This window comes from Castor canadensis, chromosome 8 (genome assembly GCF_047511655.1).
Source record: "Castor canadensis chromosome 8, mCasCan1.hap1v2, whole genome shotgun sequence".
NCBI classification, from domain to species: Eukaryota; Metazoa; Chordata; class Mammalia; order Rodentia; family Castoridae; genus Castor; species Castor canadensis.
The window spans coordinates 156,041,789-156,066,881 of record NC_133393.1 but is presented as its reverse complement, the minus strand read 5'-3'; the positions used below and the strand labels follow the sequence as shown (position 1 = coordinate 156,066,881).

At 46.5% G+C, this 25,093-nt stretch overlaps 1 long non-coding RNA gene across 11 annotated transcripts in view; it reads right to left on the bottom strand.

Moving 5' to 3' along the window:
- LOC141425867 (uncharacterized) overlaps positions 1 to 25,093 on the bottom strand; it is a 99,836-nt gene that overhangs the window by 17,756 nt on the left and 56,987 nt on the right. For 8 of the 11 annotated variants that reach the window (XR_012451045.1, XR_012451047.1, XR_012451046.1 and 5 more), the window contains one exon: positions 1,232 to 1,449. The exons of the other annotated variants lie outside the window; for them this stretch is intronic. This is a non-coding gene — a long non-coding RNA (uncharacterized lncRNA). The remainder of the gene's footprint in view (positions 1 to 1,231; positions 1,450 to 25,093) is intronic. 11 annotated transcript variants of the gene reach the window in all.

The window sequence follows — 25,093 nt, the reverse complement described above, 5'->3', positions numbered from 1 at the left end:
AAGAACACACACTAACTTAGGGAGCAGACACAGTGTTTCCAGAATGATGGAACATCACCTGGGGTGCTGCCATGATGCCCAACAGACAAGGGACAGGGCAAGACAGCCTTGTGCATCTGGGCCCTAGGCATTCTTAGGTGAGAGGGAACTGGTGTCGGTGTCTTGGGTGAGGGGTGCTGGTTGCACCTGGGACAGGTGGACATATTAGGTGAGAGTCCCTCAGAGGCATATGCTATTCATATAAGTCCCATTGTGCTCAGCACTGTGACCATATGGTCAAGTTTCAATAAATCAGATTAAGCCCTGCCCTTGTGACCAAGTTGTCCTCCAGAGGATACAGACACACAAGGACAGTGCAACATGGCTGCAAACAGCAATGACTACTACAAAGGGAAACAGATCCTATACACAGGAAGGCCCTCAGGCCCTGTGGTCCAACCAGGGCTGGAAGACATGGAGCTGAGACTGGAAGGCATCAGAAATGTCCTGCCCTGGACCTGGATAAATGTCCAGGCAGGGAGGGCCCCGTATGAGGTGGGGGTGCTGACTGTGACAGCCAGGAGAAGCAACTGGCTGGGGCTAGAATGCGTGTGGAAGGACAGATGGGCAGGATGAGGTCAGAGAAGCAGGTGGGAGTCAGGACTGGGACCGCAGACTATTTCCAGAGGAGCGAGCCTTTGACAGGTCTCCATCAGGATGGTGAAAGTCCAGTAGATCCTTGTACCCATGAGGATCGATTGGAATTGGTACCACATCTATGGATGCCCAGGTCCCTTACACACAACCACGTGGGGTGCAGATTCAGCCTGTGCACATCACCCATCTGCTTCAAACCCTCTCTAGACTCTGGTCACTCCCACTACATCGCAAATGCTACATAAATAGTCCTTACACTGTCTTGCGTATAGTACAGTGTAATGGCAAGGGGAAAATCTGCATGTGCTCAGTAAAACACAATCGTTTTTCTGCATATTCTCCTGAGGTTGGCTGAATCCACGGATGCAGGAGCAGAGTGAGGTGGACCTGTGAAGGAGGCCAGGACCACTGCATTGCTGTCGGGGAAGATGGCATGGTGGCTGCATTAGGAGGCAGGTTCCTGATCAGTGCAGGAGTGGGATCAACAGGACTTGGGGAACCTGGATGGGGGGCAACATGAAATATTGCCTGGATCTTGTCATTGTTGGGTCCAGGGGGACCTATAACAAATCACCACACGCTGTGTCCTCATTACCTTTCAGATGCTCAGAATGGTCATGGGGCTGATTCCTTCTGGAGGTCCCAGGGAAGAACCCATTTCTTGCTTTCTCCACCTTCTAGAAGCCTCTGTACTTGGGCTGGTGTCTCCTTCTCCATCCTCTCCTGTTGCATTTTTCCATCTCCTCTCTGTTGTGTGCTCCACCCATTCTCTCTCCTCTCTGTTGTGTGCTCCACCCATTCTCTCGGAAGGACCTGTGAATACACTGAGCTCACCTGGGGAATCCAGAACCACCTCAGTCTTCAGAACCACCTCAGTCTTCATGTCTGTAAAGCCTCCTTGTCATCCATGTAAGGTAACAGGTTAATAGATTCTGGAGATCAGGACATATGAGGGGCTGTTATTCTGCCCGACATAGGGCCTTATACCAGTAAGTGCTCTGGAAATGTTTTGGCAACATGGCCCCTCAATGGCCCATCTAGAGAAGCCTGGAGTTCAAGTACTGGAACATTCTAAGAGATCCAGAAGTCCATGTCCTGTGTCGGTAATTAGGAGGCCCACCCTGGGCAGCCCCACAAAAGATAGCACAGCAGAGGTTGCAAAATGATGGTGCCCTGCTGGGGCTCACCTGGAGAGGAGGGCCTACTGCGTGTGTCTGCCTTGTCTATCTGCCTGGTGCAAACAGGACCTTCCCTCCTCTGTCTCCCACCTTCCCACTAGCTCCTTATCACACCGCGTCACCACTGTCTGTGCCCAGCTGCCGTGAGTCCCCTGGGGTGGGGCTAGCCACATCGCACTCATTGCTATCCCTGGCTTCTGACAGAAAGGAGAGGCCTTAGACATTGGTGTTAATTAATAGGATGATCAGTACACATTTTTTTACCCCTGTTATAGAAGACTTTAGGCACACACCACATCAGCAGGCGTTAGCTCTGTGTGCAATGCGGGGCCACAGCAGATTTCCCAAAGCCAGCTGCAGGGGCTCAGAGCTCAGTCTCCAAGGACACACTGTGCATGGGCCTCTGTGCGCCCAGTACAGAGCGAGGCCTGAGGCCGCCTCTGCCCAAGCAGCTGGCGATGTCAGAGAGCTGGGTGTGGATGCTAAGTTGTAACTCAGTGTAAACGTTCAGACATCATCATGAGGCTCCACGCATGACCCCGGCCTTGGCATGATGGTAGCCAGAAAAGGCCCAGAAGAGGAGGATGTGGAGTTGCTGCTTGGAACATCAGTTTGGGGTCTCCAGGGGCATCGGTCTGCGTGGGCTTCTGTAACAAAGTGCCAGAGACTGGGTGGCTCAATCCACAGACTTTTACTCCCCACGGTTCTAGAGGCCAGGATCAGAGAGCAAAGCGTGGGTGAGTCAATCCCTCCTAGCCTCTGCCCAGCAAGCCTGGGGTTCCTTGGCCTGCAGGTGCGTCGCCCTACCCTCTGCCTCCATGTTCACACCCTCTTCCTGTCCTCTCTGTGTCCTCTCCACTCCCTACAAGGACACCAGTCATTGGATTTAAGGTTTCCCTTAAGGTGGGTGATTGCTTCTCAAGGTCCTTAACTAAACCACTTACATCTGCAATTATTTCTAAATGAAGTCACCTTGTGAAGTTCTGGTGGACATGAGTGTTAGGGACACTACTGATCAGCAAATGCTAGTTAAACAGTTTGAGATTGGGAAGGCCAAAGGCAGCAGGAGCCCAGTGTGTTCAGGGAAGGAGAAGCATCCAGTGACGAATTCAAGCAGGAGAGGAAGGAGGGTGCAAGGCCCCAAATCCATAACCACAGAAAGTGCACGGCAGATTCTGCTGAGAACTCTTAGGAAGGAGCTGCCTCCATCTGACAGCCATTCCGGCGTTCTGTTGACGCCTGCTAAATCTGTCCACGCTCAGGGCCGGGAAGAGTCATTCTCGCTTCGTGCATTACACAAGACATCTGTAAATTGGATTCTCTTTTCCTCCCTTTAAGAAATAATTTCCCTCAACCACCATACACAGACAATTTTACACCGAGGAGTGCCGGCCGCGAGGTTAGAATTGCTGAGAGTGAGTAGGAGAGGCAGATGTGAAACAATCCCCCAGCCACGGAGGTGCTTCTGGAAAATGCAATCAAATACTTGATAACTTGCTAATAGTATGGTTATTAAACAGGCTGCCTTCATCTTTCCCAGAGAGCAAGGAAATGTGCAGGAACTTGCAACACAATGGAAAATGGTTCCTTGTTGCTAATATTTACAGCGCTTTTCATTTCTAAAGAGCTCATGATCATCCTTGAGGGCTGCCCGCCCCTGCAGCTGTGCGCAGCGCCCCTCCAAAGCCCCGACTACGGATTATCTTACATAGCTCACTGCTTACCGTGCAGGATAGTCCAGGGGACTCTGCGGCCATGGACACCAAAAGGCCTGCCCTTGACTCTGACACTTGCCAGCTTTGTGACCTCCGATGAGCTGGTCAGCTTCTGTGTGCCCAGGTTTCCCTCCCCTCAAATCAAGAATGAAAATGACACTTTCTCCTACACTTGCCATGAAGCCATGATGAGGGATAAGGGAAGGTGCTCAGAAGAACCTCCGACAGGTAACAGGCAGTGAGCCTCAGTCAAGGATAGTGGGGACATGTCACCCAACAAAGGGCTGAGACAAAGGCAGACACCTGCATGGGGCAGGATGCTCCTGGATCACTGTGCACTGAAACTGCCATTCTGTCTCTGTTCCATGAAGGAGGAAGGGAAGCTGAGCCAGCCACCTGTCCCAAGTCCACACAGCTGCAACCTCTGCTCATCTGGGCCTGCTGCCTGTGAGCACCCCTCCCTGCAGGCTGCAGGTTCCTTCCAGCTCTGCCTGGATTGCCACCTAACAAATCTTAAAAGCAAGACCTGGAAGAACCAAACTGTTTCAAATAACTGCATACCAGAAAAAAAAAGCCCAAAAGGATTTCTAGGATTACAAACCCTTCAGTATTAAAGAGTGAACAATCACCACATGTGGCATCCAGCCAATAATTATCAGCATGCAAAGGAGTGAGGAATACAACCCAGGATGAGGAGGGAAATAGTCAAAACTAACCCGAAATGACACAGAAATGAAAACTAGCAGAGAAGGACATTAAAACAGTTATTGTAACTGTGCTCCATATGTTCAAGAAATTAATTCCATATGTTCGTGGAAGATGAAAACCAAAAACATCCCAAATTGAACATCCAGAGATGAGCACTGCTACGTGAAAGGAGATACACACTGGATAAGTTTACAGTCAGAAGGAAGGATTAGGAAACATGCAGGACACAAGACCAGCACGATGAAGTCTACCTACTAGTATGTTTATATAGCAAACAGCCAGATTTTGAAACTGAAAAAAATGCCCTTTACGATAGCATCAAAAGGGTCGAATGCTGGATAAAGTTAGATAAAGGATGTGATGTCTATGAAAACACGAAACATCACCAAGTGAAATTAAAAGGACCCAAGAAAATGAAGACGTAACACATCCATTTATTGAACGACTCGATATTGTTGAGTCAGTTCTTTCCAAACTGACCTGAGAATCAACACAATACCAGGCAAAAGTTCCAGCAGTTTCTTGCACAAGTAACAACCTGCTTCTAAAATTCCTGTGGAAATAAATGCAAAGGAATTAAGACAATTCAACAATTTTCTAAAAGAAATGTGATCTCTGGATGGAGAGTTCCAGATGTTCTTGCATTCTTGGGTATAGGGGCTCAAACCTGTAATTCTAGCTACGTGGGAGGCAGAGATCAAAAAGATATTGATTCAAGCCCAGCCCAAGCAAAAAGTTTACAAGACCCCATCTCAAACAATAAAATCTGGATATGGTGGCATGTACTGTCATCTCAGCTACATGGGAGGGAGAATTGTGGTCCAGGCTGCCCCAGGCATCCAAAAATAACAAAAGCAAAGAGGGTTGAGGGTGTGGCTCAAATGGTAGAGCACCTGCCTAGCAAGTGTGAGGCCTTGAGTTCAAACCCCAGTACTGCCAAAAAAAAAAAAATGCTTATAAGTTGAAAGAAAACCCAGTAACCTGACATTGTGTGGATCAAGTACTTATAAAACCAGTGGTTTTCTGATGCTGCTCTCGCCATCTCCCGCCCCACAGCCCTTCTCGTCATGACCTTGACACTCTTCCCACTGAAGAGGAGGTCTGCTGCCTCCCTTTGAACATGGATTGGTCAGTGATACAATGGAAAATGGTGGAAATAACACCAAGGCCACACTTTCACTTGTTTCCTCAGGATGTGTGCTCTGGGGAAGTCAGCTGCCAGGTAAGAAATCCAACACCCCCAAAGGTGTTCCCTAGGCTGTGAGGACACCTGAGTGGCCTGAGAGACCCAAGACCACATGCAGATAGAGAGGCAAAAGCACCCGGTCCCCAGTTCCAGTCACCATGTCACTGCAATCACAAGTGAGACCTCACGTCTAAACTCCCAGCCACTCCCAGGCTCTTGACACAGAGAAACCCTCAAGACTTAGAATGTTTTTACTGCCGGTAAATATTGGGTTGGTTTGCTACACAATAGAACTAGTGGGCATGTAATGATATTAATAACAACAGAAGTCACCCTCACGTGGCTGAGAGGAGGTGATGATGATTGCACAGCATCACATAAGGGACGTTCTGGCCATAGGCACATGGCCTGGGTCTGGGAGTATTAGACAATTAAACTGAAGCCTAGACTATAAAACGACTGCCCTGTGATCTCCAAAACTGGTAAGGTCATGAGAGTCAAGGAAGAACAGAGAACTGTTCCAGGAAAGTACACAAGAGGACAGGAACCCACAAGGCACGGTCCTGGATCTATCCCTTTTCCATAAACAACATCACTGGGACAGTCGGTGACAGTCCGTGAAGCTTGATTGGGCATCTGTGTGAAGGGAACTACTTTTGCAACTTATTTTGCAGGTTTCAAAATGCTTCAAAATAAAAAGGGAAAAATATATGGCTCTAAGTTTTGGGTTGAATGCGTCCACTCCAAAACTCAGGTGTTGCCTCTGTGACAGTTTTAAGAGGAGGAGGCGTTCATAGGTGATGAGGCTGTGAGCGCTGTCTCCTCATGGATGGGGTTGACGCCTTGTAAAGGAGACGTCGGGTAGCATTTGGCCGCTGCCCTTCTGCCTCTGTCCATGTGGAAACCTGTTCCTCTCTTCCCGTCTGGAGATTGCGGGTCTCACCAGACAACATGCTGGCACCTTGATCTTGTCTTCCCACCCCCTGGGGCTATGAAAAATATACCTCAGCTCTTTATAAGTCACCCACCCTCAAGTATTCTGTTACAGCAACACAGAGGGACTAGGACACCCTACTTTGCTAAATAATAATGGAAGGGCTTTTGCTCCAGGCTCAGAAAGGAAGATCATTTCTACCCGATCCATGCCCTGAGCTTTCATCAGGCAGTGAGCCTCCATTTGGACGCCAGCACCAAAGACACACTGCAGCTCCATCAGGAAGCTGGCTTGGCCACCGAGGTCACAGGTGGATAATCAGGGGAGAAGGCGGGGGGGGGGGGGTGGAGGAAGAGCTTCCTGAGGTCATCATTTTGCATATGGTTGTTAATGATGCAACACTAGGTCTATTAAGCAGAGTAAAAAGCAACTTTGGCCTATAGGAAAGGACCATTATGCAAATTAAGGCAGAAGCAAGCTTTTTAAAATGCACATATTTAACTAAAGCATCCAGAGTTCTGGTCATTAGTTTCTTTTTAAAATGTCCCCCAAGAAAGCACCGTTTCCACCAATTGCACTGAACAGAGCCAAGGATCCAGGCTCAAATGAACAAGGCACCTGCTCCAGACTGCTGCTTTCCATACTGTGGACCATAGAGGATGCTGCTTTAAATCTCACAGGCCAGTGTTCTCACCAGTGGAACTGCTTCCAGCCTAATTGATATTCTTCTAGATTTCAGAGTTAGCGCAGGTTCTTCAGAGCCGAGCCGAGCTGTCCCAAGACAGGCAGTGCTGAGGCTCTGGCATCTATGCTGTTTGTCTGAGGGCATCTCTGCATCCACCTGCACCATCCGATCCATGGGTGGCAGGATGTCTACTCTGCAGCCATGGAAACAGCTCTCAGAAAAGCAATTAGTGCACAGGTGTGTACTATAGATTTGCAATTTTTGAATTTATTTGTAACCGCAAAAGAAATTAGTCTATATAATGAACTAATCACTTCCTGGAATTTCAGGTTCTTTTGGATTGCCATGTAACACACATGTATCCAGCAAAATCCAGTGTTCAAAATGCCAATAATTAAATCAGCTCTGATTTCATTTCAATTACACTGAGTACAACGATCAGAGCAGATCCGGAAATTGCCTTGTGTGTATGTGTGTGAAAACACACACACACTTGTGGATTTTTCCCTTGTACCTTCTGGTTTAACAAATGAAGTTAAGTGCGAATATACTAAAATAATACTTTTTTGGAGAACTTTCTATGGGCTCAGGTATTATCTGTGTTTAACAAACAAGGATCTGATTTAGAACTGTTACTTGCTAACTTTAAAAATTGTTGAGTGCATATATGAGATGGAAAATATGTACTCACTTGCACTAATTTAATTCATGTGAACCACAAATATGCACTAGTAGTCATTTACAAATAAACAAACCTGATTACAGGTTATTCATCACCAAAGTGTCTATGCTATTCGTTAACATTTGTGACAATCCCAGGAATTGTCTTCCAATTCAGACAAGAATCCAGAAGGCTAAAGAACCCACCCAGACTTAACCTCACATGACGTCTGGAAAGCCCAGAAGCTTCCTGAGACCCTCAGCAACCCCAGGCTGCCTTCACCTGAGCTGTCCTCTTCGGATGGGACATCACTCTGTCCTGTTGGAGAACAGGTACTCCTCCAAGAGCCAGTCATGCCAGGTGCTCTGGCTCTCTCCCCCTTCACACACGGAAACACTTGTGACCTCTGGGGCTGCTGGGCTTGAAGGGAGAGCAGGTCTCCTCTCTGCTGGTCTCTGTTCCCTCCTCCTTCATAGACTATGCCAATTTGAATTTCAGGTAGCCGACTATTCTGCCTACTTCCCTTCCTAGCTGAAGTTACCTGTTCTTCTTCTGGTCACTCTCCCTGACTCCTGTCTCACTGTCACTCTCCCCAGTGGCTCCTGCCACTCTCCATGGAGATTTCAATGTCCACACAGGCACCCTTCTGCCATCCCATTGGGTTCTTGCTCTCAGTTAAATCGCCAATGCCCTCCCTCTCCAACTTTAGACCTTGTAATGTCAGTGTCTGCAGGGCCTCGGTACTAACCACAGGATACACCCTGCCCTCACAGCACAGCCTACACTTCTGCCTGCTCATTCCCCTTTTTACCCAGTCCCATTGGGCCCTCAACCCACTGACACAGCACAGCCCCTGGCCTTTGCTCATCCTCTCTGTGCCTCGCTGCCCTCCATACACAGCCAGTGTTCAGGTTTCTCACTAGAACCATCCCTTTGCTCTTTGCTCTGCTAGGAATACTTCTCTTCCAAGACACACAACGTCCCCACCCTCACCCCATCACCTCCTCCAGGTTTTACTCATAGACCACTTTTCAGAGGAACTATCTCAACCACCCACCCCACAAGTCACCCCACACCTTCTGCCCCCATCCCTACTTCCTCCTTCTCCTAAAATGAAAATCTCACGTGGTGTAAGTCCCCTCTACTAGACCATGAACCCATGGGGCAGACAGTCATGCCTGCTCAGCTCCAGGAACAGCACTGGCGCCCATGCAGTAGGTCAGGAAGTGTTGAATATATGAACTCACCCTGTTCTGTGTCACTTGTAACTTGTTGAGAAGATTTACCTTAATTTATTGAAACCATTTGCTGAAATAATAGACTCATCTGGGTTTCTTCATCTTTGTAACCCACGGGCTAGCCAGCAGTAACCAGAGAGAGTGAAACACAGCAAATGTGTGCTCATGAATGAGGGGATGAATGAACGAGTGAACGAAGGCTGAAGCTGCTTTCGAATGTACCATAGCAAATCAGGTTGCCAAGAAGTTGATTGCTTGTATTTCTTTGGGACGTCAGGTAGGGCCTTGTTTGTTATGGAGAAATTGGTTTCAGTCTAATATAGATGAGGAAGCTACTTCTCTCCTCCTGCTGCCATGTCCTGCCCTTGTGCATCCTTCTCACTAACTCAACATTCCCCACACAAGGGTGTCATCATCCCAGAATGTCCCCTCTTCCTTCATTGCCCCTGGCATAGCCCTCTCCCTGTGAGCATAACACTTTGCAGACATCAGAAAGAGTAGAGGCTGCTAACAGAATGGAGAACTGTGGAGCTTCTGGTGTTTCCCTTTGGGGATTCATCTAGAGCGCTTATCTATCCCCTGACGCAGGTCTTAGTAGCTCGTGACACTCAGGGCCTTTAATTTGCTCAAACTGTTCCTAGCGCTCTAACATCATGGACCCAAGTTCACGATTCAAATCTCTGAGCATCCTCCCAGAGTTGCCATCAGTACATCCAAGAAAGAGCACTTTGGGTCCACAAGTCCTGCACGATAGCAAGCGCATTTCGTGCTCCCTGAGCAAGACTGAAGGCAGCTCCTGGGGACTCCAGGGGACAGGGCCTGAGAGAAGGCTTGAGGCTGGGAGGATGGGCTCGGGTCTGGGGAACAGGAAGCACCAAGATCCTTTTTGTTCAGTCTCGGCACCTGGCATGGCTGGCCGCAATTCCAATGCTTCTCTCTTCCAAAGCTCACTCAGCAGGTGTCACTACTGATAAGGAAAATGATAGGATGACATTTTAAATAATAACTCACACTTGTAGTTTCTATTGTCAAGGCAATTTGGCACTCATATCTGATTTGCCCATCATGACACACCTGTGAGACAGGTTTGAACGTGTTCCCACTGCACTCATGAGACACTCAAGCTGAGACCTGGAGGGAATGGTCCCAGGTCACCCGGTCAGTACCCCGACAGCTAGAATTAGAATCCCACACGCCTGACATAGGCCCAGGGACTGGAGGCGTAGCTCAAGCTATACAGTGCCTGCTTTGTAAGCAAGTCCTGAGTTCAAACCCCAGTCCCACCAAAAAAAAATAAAAAATAAACTGACATAAGCCCAGGCCTCTTTCTTTGTGGCCTGTGCAGCGGCAGAGCTCCGTGGAGCACCATCTCAAAGCGATGGTGGCATGCACTGCAGACTGGCTCTGCCCCCTGCAGCCCCCGCCTCTGAAATCACCAACAGTCTGTGGTCAGCAGCCACAGGTTAACTTGCAATTCCTTACAGTTGATTTCCTCTTCTTTCTTTGTGTTACAAGTTACTCCATTGAAAGAAAAAGGTTAGATAAATGCTTTGTTTAGAGTGGATAAGTCAGTCCTTCTCCCCCTGGCTTGGAGCCACGCCGCCTGCCCCAGGAGTACTCTAAACGCCTTTACTACTTCATAATCGCCCTGCATTGTGCTCTGCGTTCACCTTGTTATTTAAACTCCAATAAAAGGTAAAATAAAAAAAGTTAATGGCCTAAAACTTGCTTTTTCAAACAACCTAAGAGGACATTTTACTCATAAATGTAAGCGAGGAAACAAGATTCCATTTCTCCAGTTATGAGACAAATAAATATCTTCCCAGACTCTGCAGCCATGGCATCAAGCCGGCTACCCAGCAAGGCCTCGCTCTCCAGGGCCCTGCAGGGAGCTCGCTGCTCCTCAGGACTCCAGAGCTCCTGCCACCTTGGGAGCTGTCTCCGTGATGAGGACAGTGGTTGATTTCAGCTTGGGAGGAGGACACAGCCAGCCATCCCCCTGTAACCAGCAAGCACTGGCTGAGTGTCTACAACATGCCCACCCTGGGGAGGAGCAAAGACTAAGGGGCACAGTTGCACCCTCCAGAGTCCTGCACAGAAGGAACCAGGTTACCCGAGGGAAATAGAGCCCATCAATTGTCCCCAAGGAATCACCAGGGCTCAGAGAACTGCTGTCCAGACCAGAAATTCAGCAAAGGCTCCTGGAGGGGACAACATCCATTTCTGAGAAATGAACAGAATTTTACCTGGTGAAGAAAAGCAGGGAATTCCAGAACAAGGGAGAAGTCCTTGGGAAACTGGGGAGAATCTGGGAAGCACAGACAGTTTGGGGAAGTGGACCAGTCCATGGCAGGACCATGTGAGCCAGGAGGGAGTGGAAGAGGGGAAGGACCAACTGCAAAAAGTTTCAAATGCCTGGCTGGAGCCTGGGGGCTCCTGACTCCTCCCCTGGCAAATGGGGATAGGGATGGGTGAATCTGATCATGACCGAGAATCCTTCAAATGTCACCTGATCAGAAATCCACATGCATCCTCCCAGTTTCTCCTCCCAGTGTGGGAATGAATACAAAAGACTAAAAGGAGGGAATCTCTCCCCAAGATCGCAGAGCCAGAGCCCCGCAGGGGAGAGCAGAGAAGAAGCTGGCTAGTCCCAGTGGCAGGGCCTCCTTTCATGCCCTGCAGCGCCTGCATCACTTTGAGAAGACCACATTTCAGCCAATAACTGGGCTCAGTGCTACATCTGCCACCTATGTGAAGGCCTTGGGTGGGAGGATCGCAATCCTAGATCAGTCCCAGGCAAAAACACGCGATCCTATCTGAAAAGTAATGAAAGCAAAGAAGGGCCGGGGGTATGGCTCAAGTGGTAGAGCACCTGGTGAGCAAGCACAAAGCCCTGATTTCAAACCCTAGCAACAGCAAGAAGAGGAAAAAGAGGGAGGAGGAGGAGGAGGGAGCCACCTATGAGAAATACTCAGGTAATGCTAAAGTAATTTTAGACCAAACAGTACTAAGTATTTCCAGGTATTTTCCCATATGCAAAGACATGTACCACTGGATACGTGTGAGGCTTAGAGGCAAAACCAAAGTGGGGATAGAGAATAAAGGGGGATATGCTATAATAAAACAAAAGAAACAAAACACAGTTATAAAAATATATAAAATGAACAACCTCACTGATAGCTACTGAACCTGCCCAATAAACTACTGTTCTGAAAATCCCTTTTGAAATGCCTTGCTGAATGGGCAAGAGATAATAAATCCTTGGTCCGTTTTTCATTACTGTAATGAAATACCTGAGGCAAGATAACTTGATAATAAAACAGGTTTATTTAGCTCACAGTTTGGGGGCTGAAAGTCCAAGCAGCATAGCACAGGCTCTGGCAACAGCTCCAAGATAAAGGTGGATCACAGACAGGAGGCAGAGATCGTGTCTCAAGACAGGAAGTCAGAGAGAGCCTGGGTCCTACAACCCTTCTGAGGGCAGCACCCCAATGACCTAAGGACCTCCTGCTAGGCCCCAAAAGTTCCATCATCTCCCAGTGTCACCACACTGGAGACCAGAAAGTGGAGCCTGGTGGAAGAAAGTGGGTCTTAGGGCTGTGCCCTTGAAGGAGATAATGGGACCACGGCACCTCTCTCTCTCTCTGTCTCCTTCTCTCTCTCCCTCTCCCCAACCTCTCTCTTCCTCTTTCCTTTCTGGCCACTACAAGGTGAGCAGCTCCCCCACCTGTGACCCCACCATGATGTTCAGCCTCACCACAGGCACAAAAGCAACTGGACCAAGTGACCATGGGCTGCAACCTCTGAACCTTGAGCCAAAACAAACCTTCCCTCCATTTAAGTGGCTTATTCCAGGTGTTTTGTCACAGAGATGGAAAGCTGACTTGCACGGTGGTGCTATTAGGAGGTAGTGGGAGCTGTAGGAGGTGGGTCTAGTGGGGAGAAGTTAGGCCATTGAGGCGTGCCTTCAAAGAGGATGAGGGACAGGCAGAGTGGCTCAAGTGGCAGAATACCTGCCTAGCAAGTGTGAGGCCCTGAGTTCAAACCCCAGAACTGCCACGCACACACAAAAAGAGGATGGTGGGACCACAGCCTCTTTCTCTTCTTCTGCTTCTTGACTGGCAATGGATGTCAGAGGTTTTGTTCCACCACACACTCCTGCCACAAGGAGCTGCCTTACCATACACCCAAAGCAATGGAGCCACTGGTCGTGGACTGGAACCTCCAAGCCTGTGAGCCACATCAACCTGTTGTCTTTATAAGTTGAGCGTCTCAGGTATTTGGTTACAGTGACAGAGACCTGACTAATACAGCAAGAAAGGTGGGATTCTGGAAAAGGAAAGAAGCCCTAAAGTCAGGCTTCTCATCTGCTGTACACCAAAGATCATGACCTTCTGACCTGAGTGTTGCACAGACTTGGAGCCTAGGATACAGGGCTAGGTCAGCCGAAGAGGGATGTCCCAGAAGACAAGAGAACATAGTCTGGGGCCCAAAGAGCTACCCCTCAGTCACTAGTAACCTAGAATCACAAGGACCTCAAAAAACACACAAACAGCCTACTTCAGCTCAGATCTGCTACTGAGTGGACAGAAAATACAAAATTCCTTTGATGATTTGAAATCCCACATCGACTCTCATGAACTTGTTTACTTCAAGATCACACGAACTGTGTTAAAAAGGAAAAAGAAAAAACAAAACTCAAGTAAAAAATGATTTTAAAGTTGTCCTATTCTGAGCTGGTAGTGACTTGATGCCCCTCACAGAATTTAATACAAATAAAAATCCACTTCAACAGAGCACACCTTCCACAGAGGCCACAAGTGATTCTCACAGATAAAGTCATGAGAAAATTGAGCTATGGTCAAAAAATCACAGAATAAATAAAAAGGCTGGCCATGTGCCTGGTAGCCAGCAGAAGGCTCCCTTCACAGAGCCGCCAGCTATCGCACTGAAATAAAGCAACATAAATACAGAGAATATATTTCAAGAAATAAAAAATTCAGCCAGGCGCTGAGGGCTCATGCCTGTGATCCTAGCTACTTGGCAGGCGGAGTTCAGGAGGATCACGACAACCTTACCTGGAGAGCAAGATGCACACTGAAGATCAACCTCTCAGCAGGCCCAGTGGATGCCGGAGGGATGGTTGCTGACATCCCCGTGTGTTTGAGAGAAAATACTAGAACCATGTGCAGAAAAACTGCTGCAAGGGGAAAATGCACATGTTTAGATAAGTAATTAACTGCTTTGCCATCCGTGACTTTTTGACGGTAAAGTCTAAATAGCTACTTCAGACAGAAGTAAAGCCATGCCTTGAAGACGCTGAGAAACACACAGACAAGTGGTAAGCAAAGACTGCTGAACAGAAAGTCTTGGCAAAGCTAAACTGCATAAAGTTTAGCTTTGAACAACAGCAATGCTGGGAAAAAGGAACCCTCTTACACTGCTGGTGGGAATGTAGACTAGTACAACCACTCTGGAAAAAAATTTGGAGGCTACTTAAAAAGCTAAACATTGATCTACCATTTGATCCAGCAATACCACTCTTGGGGATATACCCAAAAGACTGTGACACAGGTTACTCCAGAGGCACCTGCATACCCATGTTTATTGCGGCACTATTCACAATAGCCAAGTTATGGAAACAGCCAAGATGCCCCACCACTGACGAATGGATTAAGAAAATGTGGTATCTATACACAATGGAATTTTATGCAGCCATGAAGAAGAACGAAATGTTATCATTCGCTGGTAAATGGATGGAATTGGAGAACATCATTCTGAGTGAGGTGAGCCTGGCCCAAAAGACCAAAAATCGTATGTTCTCCCTCATATGTGGACATTAGATCAAGGGCAAACACAACAATGGGATTGGACTATGAGCACATGATAAAAGCGAGAGCACACAAGGGAGGGGTGAGGATAGGTGAGACACCTAAAAAACTAGCTAGCATTTGTTGCCCTCAGCGCAGAGAAACTAAAGCAGATACCTTAAAGCAACTGAGACCAATAGGAAAAGGGGAACAGGAACTAGAGAAAAGGTTAGATCAAAAAGAATTAACCTAGAAGGTAACACCCACGCACAGGAAATCAATGTGAGTCAATGCCCTGTATAGCTATCCTTATCTCAACCAGCAAAAACCCTTGTTCCTTCCTATTATTGCTTATACTCTCTCTACAACAAAATTAGAGATAAGGGCAAAATAGTTTCTGCTGGGTATTGGGGGGGGGCGGAGAGGGAGGGGGTGGAGTGGGTGGTAAGGGAGGGGGTGGGGGCGGGGGGAGAAATGAACCAAGCCTTGTATGCACATATGAATAATAAAAGAAAAAGGAAAAAAAAAAGACATCCCACAAATAGTCTTCAAGGAACACGAGAAAATAAATAAATAAATAAAAAAGAAAAAACAGCAATGCTAACCACAGAACACAGCCTCGGAGGCCTGAAAATGAAGTCGAAAGCTGATCATATTTATATCTGTAATCCCAGCTACAAGGGAGGTAGAGATGGGGAAAATCAGGGTTTGAGGTCAGACCACACCAAAGGAAAGAAGGAAGGAAGGAAGGAAGGAAGGGAAAGGAAGGAAGGAAGGAAGGAAGGAAGGAAGAAAGGAAGGAAGGAAAGAAAGAGACCCCATCTAAAAAATAACCTACAGCAAAAAGGGCTGGGAGCATGGCTTAAGTGACAGAGTGGTTGCCTAGCAAGCTCAAGGCCCCAAGTTCAAACTCCAGTACACACACACACACACACACACACACTCAAATTTATTGAATGTAATAAAATGGGCAAAATAGCAGAAAGTATTCTAAGATCTTTTGGGGTTTTTTGGAGAAAAGAAAATATGTTTTAGTTTGTTGAGTTTAAAAGCAAAATATTCTGGCCAGGCATGGTGGCACACACTTGTAATCCTAGCACTCTAGAGGCAGAAGCAGAAGAATCAGGAGTTCAAAGCCAGCTACATAGTGAGACCCAGACTCAAAAAAAGTAAAGTTTTCTAAGGTAAAACAGCTATTAATAAATAAACAGTACAAAAAGCAAACTCAGTTCATACATAGAAAGACAAACAATAAAGGGAAACAGGAAACATAAGAGAAATAGAAAATACAAAAGACGGACATGAATCCATATTTTAGTAATTGCAATAAGTATAAATAGTTCAAATTCATTAATTAAAAGAATGATTACTAAACTAGATTTAAAGAAGCTGATTGATTTATATGTTATTCATAAAAAGGTGAAAAATATATGAACCAAGTATTAAAATAAAAATGGATTTTTTAACAAGATAAGATATTTACTTTTTTGCCACCCAAACTTTAAAAAATACATACAATTTACAAAGGTATATTGTTCTTTGAATTACTTTTGAGCCAGGGAAAAAATTTAAGAAGATTAAACCAAGGTAAAAAATGAGAAGATAATGGCCAATATTTTGCAAAACAAGAAACTTGAGTCCCAAAGAGAATGGTGTAGCTGTCACTATGCTGACCTTTGGTAAATAAATGGATTTAATACAAAATATATAACATTAAAAAGCCTCTATAAAATAACCAAAGGTTAAATACAGCACAATACATAATAATTCCAATAACATAGCCTCAAACTGTAGAAAACCAAAATTGATACTGCCTCATCCTGTCACAGAGTTGCATCTTATGCAATTATCAATAAAGGAAAGCCAACAAATTACTAAACGCACTAAATATTTGAATGCAACAAGTAAAAATTAACAAGTCTCGGGCTTTTCATTGTTGTGCTAGTGCCTGAGAGAAACAGCTTAGAAGGGAAAGGATTTACATTGGACGGTGGTTTCAGAGGTTTCATTCCAGGAGCAGCTGGCTCCATGGCTTTGGGGCTTGAGCAGAGGCCACAGCATCACGGGGACAGGCATGGCAGAGGACAGCTCTTCAGATCATGGCAGCCAGGAGAGAGAGAGAGAGAGGGAGAGAGAACATGGCCCACTCCACTACCCCCACCTCCCGATACTCTATGAAAATCCTGAGTCCATCAGTGATCATCCCACACATCACGTCAGAGCCCCGTGATGCCTTACCAATCCCCTAGACCTCTCTCAATCCAGTCAACTCGGAAATAACCATCACATAAGGCAAAAATGAAAACAGCTGCAGAATACACATTATTTTAAAGCATACATGGGATCTTTTTTAATTAACATATATCAGATCAATCAACCTTAACACATTTCAAAGGCTTATGATTACACAGATTTTTCAGACAAAACTTTAAATAAATTGACAACTAAAGACAAAGCTGATTAGAAAGACTGCCTGTACTTGTAAAATCTTTTAAACATACTTCTAAATTAGTCCTGGGAAAAATTTTAAAGATTATAATGGAAATTTTTTAAATAATGAAATTTCAAGACTTATAAGGTTCCACTAAATCAGTGAATAAAGGGAAATTTATAACCTTAATTGCTGAGATTAGCAAATAAAAGGTTGGAAATTAATGAGCTAAGTATCCAATACAAGAACTTAGGGGAAAAAAAGCAGCAAAATACAGCCAAAAAAATAGAAGGAAGAAAGTTTTAAAAGAAGTTAAATTAATGAACAGACAGTCAAAACTACAGACAAGAGTAACAAATCTTTGACAAAACTAATTAATGATGAAACGCTATCGAGGAAAGAGTGAGGAAGAACAGTGTGAAGAAGGCAAGGCGGTAACATCTGTGCAGTACTGGAAGGGGGGACATGGGAGCCCCGCTGCTGTCAGGAGGAGGAGTCACCTGCCTGTCTCCTCGCCTTCTCCATCGGCTCCCAGACAGCACTATTAAAAACCGGTGTCAACACTTCCTCTCCCTTTATTTTTCTCAAAAACACTTTCATTCTAATTAGGAGATCCACACATATAATTATAACCCTTCTGATACAATTTAAACACCTAATTCTCTAGCACACTGTTTATTTTAATCATTGTCTGTCTCCACTAAAATTGGAACTCCACAAGGACCATGGTTGTTGTCACTTTTGTTCACTGCCACATCTCCAAGAGCTGGAAGATGACTAGGACTTTCAAAGGCACCCAGTAAAAATGTTGGAGTCAAGAGTATGACTCAGGTGGTAGCCCACAGTTTTCCGTGGCTCACACCTGTAATCTCAAAGGCAGAGATTGGGAGGATGGCTGTTCAAGGCCAGCTTGGGCAAAAAGTTAGTGAGACCTCCATGCCAGCAAATAAGTCGAGTGTGGTGGTTCACACCTTAATCCCAGCTACCCAGGGAGCCACAGGTAAGGAGAAACATGGCCCAAAGCTGATCACCAGCAAACATGTGAGACCCTATCAGAAAAAATAACTGAAGGAAAACAAGGCTGGAGATGTGGCTCAAGTGAGAGAGCACCTGCCTAGCAAGCAAGAGGCTCTGAGTTCAAACCCCAGCACTACCAAAAACAGAGACTGTGAGAGTCAGAAAAATGGCAAAATAGGAGTCTCAGGCATCACTTCCTACCCCACTCCCCACAGAAAGCCCACTACCAACTACCCATGGAGCATAACACCGTCTCTAAAACCTTAACCCTTAGAAACAAGCCTGGGATGCCTGTGTAGTCCACAGGAATGGAAGAAAGTTGATAGGATGAAGAAGAAAAGCAGTGCTACTTTGCCTGTGTCGCCATCAGGGGAGAGCGACAGCAAGCGTCTCACCCAAGGAAAGACGCAGGGCAGACCCGCAGGGGACTCTTTAACAGAGCAGATTTGTCTAAGAACGAACTAGATGTTATTAAAACGCAAGTGACTATAAAGCGATAGCCCATCCCAAAGGACAGTGGGGGGGCTTACCCGAGCCCCTGCCTTAGGCACATTTATGGACTGGGTTTATGGACTGGGTTTAATGATTATGCTATGATTATGGGGTTATCCAAGAAATGGGGTGGCATTTCCAAGACCTGGAGAATGGGGAATGGTTTACCTAGTAAAATGTCTTCAAGTCAACATGGCGACTTGAGGGGCGGTGCATGAATGAAAGAGCATTTATAATAAAGGAGCGCTCTGACTGACTCCTAGAGCTGGCAAAGTCCCTGCTGGGCTCATTGCTTGGGATCCTTGGCTACTGTACCAAGAAGTAGCCTCAACCGTGGTCAACCGTTACTCTGGGGCAATGTGGGGATGGATGTTTGGATCGGGTGCTGCACCTGCTCCCTGGTGTTATTCTCACCTCCTTTCTACCTGCCTATCCCATCATTCCCTCCTCGAGGAAATGGCCCATGGATGTTTATCAGGGTAGAAGGTAAAAACATCTCTGGTAGATGTTTTGAGCTGAAAATGAAGGTAGAGCTTCTCTATGGGGTTCATCTTCCTTGTCAGCTAATTGGTTGGGGTGGAGCCAGTCAAAGAGTAGAAGATGGAAGGCCAGGCATGGTAGGTCATGCCTGTAATCCTAGCTACTCAGGAGGCAGAGATCAGGAGGATCTCAGTTTGAAGTCAGCCCAGGCAAAGAGTTCACAAGACCCTATCTCAAAAAAACACAACACAAAAAATTGGCTGGTGGAGTGGCTCAAGGTGAAGGCCCTGAGTTCAAACCCCAGTACCGCAAAAAAAAAAAAAAATGAAGATGGAGACAGCTTGCCCTAAGGACTACAGCCTGATGTCTGTTCCTCTGGAGGAAGTGGTTGGACTCTAACAGACCATTAACTACAAGTGGAGCCCCTTTAATCTGGAAGCCATGAATGAGGTTAGCCACTTTAAAACGATGGGGCCAAAAGGGAATGCTAGAAGTGTTAAGGTTAGGCATTCCAAGGATGGGAGGAGGCACCTGGGGCTGCTCCTGGACAATCTCAGAGAAGACCACCATCCCATAGGTGAGCTGCTTGGTCTAGTACATCTTTTATATGTCTTGGACCAGGCTACCTTTGTTAATATAGAGCAGTAGTCTTCCTGGAGGAAGAGGCAAGTGGCAGCAAGCTGCAAGCATGCCAGGGGCTCAGCCGTTCTGAAGGTGGCTCCTCCTGCCAAGGAGTCCATAAAGCAGGTAGAGCCTCAGTGGTTTCCTAGACGCTAAGGCTTAATTCCTTTGCAAGATCGGAATACCTCAAAAGGGTATCAATTGGACAGTTCTGGCGTAATGTCAGGATACCAAGAAGGGAAAGTCAGAGGAAGGGAGGGAGGATGGGACATGCGTACCAAGGAGTAAATTCCCAACCATTAGGGTGGAGAGGTTAAATAGACATTATTTCCACAGAGGAAATGAATCCTTGGCTACAGGGCAGTGAGACAGAACATTTTATAGCAAATGCAGTTCTGAGAGTCATTACATTCCGGTTGCCAGGGGAATTGAGGAGCGAAGAGTAGCTGCTGGCCACCATAGTCATTCCTATTAGAGAGGACAGTCATGGGTGTATAGGAAATGTAGCATTAAGCTTTCCACCTGGTCACAGAAGAGCGTCCACCAGTGGGGATCCCAAAGCACTAGCTCTCAAGAGCTCTCGAGGGCTGAGACGTTGATTAAGCAAGTAACAATCTTGCATTATTGAAGATTTTGGATGGAAAAGGTACAAAGCACACCTGAGTGGTGGTCACTCATCACAGAACCCAGGTATGGTACAGGTGTGATGGGGTAGGAGGGAGGCTATGTGGATGATAAGTTGGGGATCCAATTCTACTTATCTACAGATTTATTTTGCAAAACCTTCTTTGAATCCTTCCCTTGTGCTTGATTTGATGTTAGGAAGAGAGGAAAGGACGAACACTGGTAAACCTTATCCTGGAGTAAATGACCAGGTGAGAATTTAGGAGTTTAGAGAATCTTGCTCCAAATTTCTTGTGACAATGCAGTAGGTCCCTGCCACATGTGGGAACCAAATTCAAGTTTGGGGTGAGCCTGAAGAGGGGTTAAGGCCCAACTTTGTGCCAGGACCAGAGCAGCCATGTTGGTCATCTCTGGACAGGACCCAACACAGATTCAGCAGGTGTGTTGAACATGTCCCATTTAGGTAAAAGTGTGTCAGACTTGATGGAGCAATGGGTGCTTAGGAGCAAGGTTGGGGGGAGGACACCCCAGAGGGAAGACCTCTGGTTCCTGGAGTCTGGCTGTAAGGAGTGCAGCAAGCAGAGTGCACATGGTAGAAGTCAGGGAGTGTGATTGCCCGGCAGATGAAAAAGCACAAAACAGAGCCGTCCCCTTTCTGCTTTTCACTACGTGTGGAGGATGTGGAGGGCTGCCTTCCGAAGAGTAGCTTGGCTCACAACTCCAGCAAGTTGGAAATTTGATCTCCTCAGAATCTGGGCCTGGAAAGCAGGTTTTGTCCTCAGGTAAATGAGCCCAACTACCAAGGTACGTCAGTGTAACAGCAGTTGGGGTGCTTAGAATTACCTGGTAGTGTCCCTCCCAAATGGGGTGCAGGCCCCAGTGTTTGTCCCTGCAGGACTCTACAAGGACCAGATCTCCAGTTTGATGTGAAAACATAAGGCTGGTCCAGGTGCTGACAAAACCTGGTTGCCATATTGTTGGATTGCTTGCTGCACTTGTCCTTGGCTGGTGACAAATTGGATGAAAGTGTGTGTTTCTGGATGGATCAGGAAGTCAGAAGTCAGGAACAGTCTTTCATCGGTCAGATCAAAGGGACAGAGGTATAGATTGGTCTTAGGGGCCACCGTTACCCTTAAGTGCAAGAGGCAGTACCTTAAGCCACAATTAGGAGGTTTTCTGGCACAGTGTTCTTTCGGGTTTGGTTGGCTAATTCTGCCTTTCTGGTAGACTGAGATCTCCAAGCCAATTGTAAGTAATAGGTGGTCTTATGTGCCTGGGCCACTGAGTGTGACCTTAGGTGTAAATGAAGTCCCATTGTCACTTTTTAGGGCTCTTGGTATTCTAAAACCAGGTATAATTTCATTAGCGTCTCTGTAGTCTTTTCAGCGTGGGTAGGGAGAGTTTCTGCCCATCCTGCAAAGGTATCAACTAAACTAAAAGATATCTGCATCCCTGAGGGAAGAACCTGAGTAAAGTCTAGTTGCTGATCTTCTTCTGGAAAAGTCCCCATCCCCTGGACAGGCTCAGCAGAGGAGGAAGCTTGCCCAATTGACCTTGGTCGTTGGTTGTTGGTTTGACAAAGGAACTCAACAATTGTCCTGTATGCCACATCAGGAAAATAGTCCTCTAATCACCTTAGAGACTGCCTCTCAGCCTAGATGACAAAAGTCATCTTCCATTGAAGGGAATGAAGAGCAAGAGAACCCCTTCTCTTTCTGACCACCCAGAAGAATTTAGGATAAATTCTAGCCTTAATGCCTGAGGATGTTCCTAAGTGGAATACACAGGCTTTGTCGATGGGCCCAGATTGGAGGAAAAGAATGCTATTACTTTGCTCTCAAGTCTAGTGAGAGAGAGAGCTGCTGTCTTGGCAGCTTTATCTGTCACATTTTTCCCTTGAGTTACTTCTGAATGATTCCTCTGGTGCCCCCGGCAGTCAATGACAGTCACTTCTGTGGGTTCCTGGACTGCCTGGAGCAAATCCAGGATTTGGGGTTCATATTTACCAGGAGAGTTTTTGTAAGTTGAAGATCCTTTTCCTTCCACAAGGCTCCATGTTCATGTAACACTAAGAAGGATTGCTGAGAGTCAGTACAAATGTTTTTCTTTGACTTTTCCAATTTGAGGACCAGGGTAAGGATAACAAATTCTGCCTTCTGCCCTGGTGGTAAAGTCCTGATTCTACAGTTTAATTACCAACAACTGCTATATATCCTGGATGTCTTTGGCCCTCTTTCATGAAGCGACTCCCTCAGCAAACCAGGTCTGGTCAAAGATTGGTCCTTAGATCTGGCCTGCTGGAGTAGTCCATGGTTCCTGTGCAGAGTAAGTTGGTGAACCTTCATCTGGTTGCGTGGGGAAGCAGTGAGGCTGGATTGAGGTTTAACATACTTTAAGGTAATGTATGGGGCATCCAGCAGCAGTGCCTAATATTTAGTCAGCCTATCACCTGGCGTCCATTGATGGCCCTTGGCATCTAGTAAGACTTAGGCCTGACACAATCAAGACTCCTAAAGTTGTCTCACAGTTTGTCCTACAGTAAGGCAGTGGCAGCTGCTATTCTCAGACTCTTAGGCCTTCTGTATGCTGCTGAGTGCAGGTGCTTTAAGAAACAAGCCACAGATTGGGGAGTTCCACCCTGTTTGAGTAAGTACTCCAGTTCAAGCCCTGACCTTTCTGCTACAAATAAGGGGAAAGGCTTTTCAGATGTGGCAGTCCCAGAGCTAGGGTAGAACTCATAAGTCTTTGAGTTTGTCAAAGCTATTTGTTGTGCAGATTTACATATTAAAGTTCCCTGCTCTCCGCCTTCTAGAGTTTGATAAAGGACTTGGCTACGACCCCCAAATTAGGAATCCAGATCCTACAAAATCCCACCACTCTGAAAGGTCCTCGGTGTCTCCTTGTCTATGGGAGGGGATATCCAGGACTCCTTGGACTCATTGAGAGACAAGGACCTCTTGCCTAGTGTTAGAATAAAATCCACATAAGGGACTGTTGTCGTACAATTTGGGCTTTTGATGGGGAGACCTTGAATCCCCTGACAGCCAAGATGGTTAGAACCGACTTGGTGTTTGGCCAGGAGGCCTGATTTGCAGGGCTACAGATGAGGAGGTCAGCTGCATATTGTAAGAAGGCTCCCTCTATCAACTTTAGCTCCCTAGCTCTTTCGCCAGGATATTGTCAACATGCAAGGGCTGTCTTCACCACACAGGATTTAGAGGAAAGAGGTCCAGAGTGAGAAAGCAAAAACCCAGTTATATCAATAAGGAATCAGGTGAGTCTATCAGACACACCCAAAGTCACCCAGGGCTTATCCATCCTCTAATGTGGATGGTTGAGGAGGGGCCACAGGTGGCCCTTGGCACCCAGACGTGGCCATCAGTTGCCCTTCAGGGCTTGATCCTGGCTCCTTTGAGAACTGGTTGAATCTTTTTCTCAGTGCCTCCTTTGCTTACAGACAGGGCAGAGTAGTTTGGGAGGCTGTTGCCCTGACAGGCACTCTTGGTTCCAGCATCCTGGGTGTGGCAGTTGAAGCAGGTACCTTGTCTACATGTCTTCTGAGGGGTCTAGGCTGGTGACCTGGAGGTGTCAAAAGGCTGCCAAAAATTGGACTTGCCCTTGAGCCTTTTGTTTTTCCCTTTCCCTCTGTTTCTCCTCCTCCATCTAGTCCCAGTTATTAAAAAGCATGGAAGATTGTCTCCATCCGTTGGTTAGGAGGAGTCTGGAAACCCAAAAGCAGCTTCTAATAACTTCGGTGTATGTCAGGAGATGACTGAGTAATTAAGTGGATTCCCAGAACGATTTGGCCTTCCTGGGAGCCAGGATATTTTAGTGACTTCCTAAGGGCTTCTATGAGTCTATCTTTAAAGAGAACTAGGTTTTCACCAAGCCTGTGAGTTGCTCCTTCTCCCTTGTCAGCATTAACCTGTTTGTCAGCTCATCTCCCAATGCCCTCATGGAGGTGCTAGATTCTTATTAAGACAGGTGAGCTCAGTGGTTTATAGCTATCTCAGTCGCCATGATTTGACTGATGGCTCCAGAGGGGCTCAGAATTGGGTATTGAATCTGCCCCTAGGGGAAAGGAACCATTTATTGCATGGTGCTCATCAGTAAATTGTTGGTCAGCATCCCAAATGAAAGCAACAGTGAGAGGGGAAGCACATGTAAGTCCTTCCAGGTGCAATTGAAGGTGACAAATGTGTCCCTGAACTGCTGCATAAAGTGGCGTGGATCTCAGAGAATCTAGAGTTTCTTCTTGTATTGTCTAAGGTTTCTCATGTGAAAGGGACATGAACCCTCACGGATGTAGGAGGATGTAGTGCCAGAGGAGGCACATTGTCTCAATTCCACAGGGTACGTTTTTCCCTGTGGAAACTCCAGCAGGAGCTGTGCCTTCCCCCTCTAAAATGGCAGCAGGGGTCATATTTCTCCCCCTAGAAATTGAATGGGGGCTCCAAAGGGGTCCTGGGTTTTTCCTGACAGTAAGACATTTCACAATTGTATGGGTTTGATACACATCTAGACTGTCTCTAAGTTCTAGTTTCATGATTATCCTAGCATGTAGAATCTCAGACCATTTCCTATGCTTTTTACAAAAAAAAAAAAATCAAGTTGGAGGATGGTATTGCAATTTAAATTTCCTTCAGGGGCCAAATTTCTCTGTCTCTTAATTTGAAT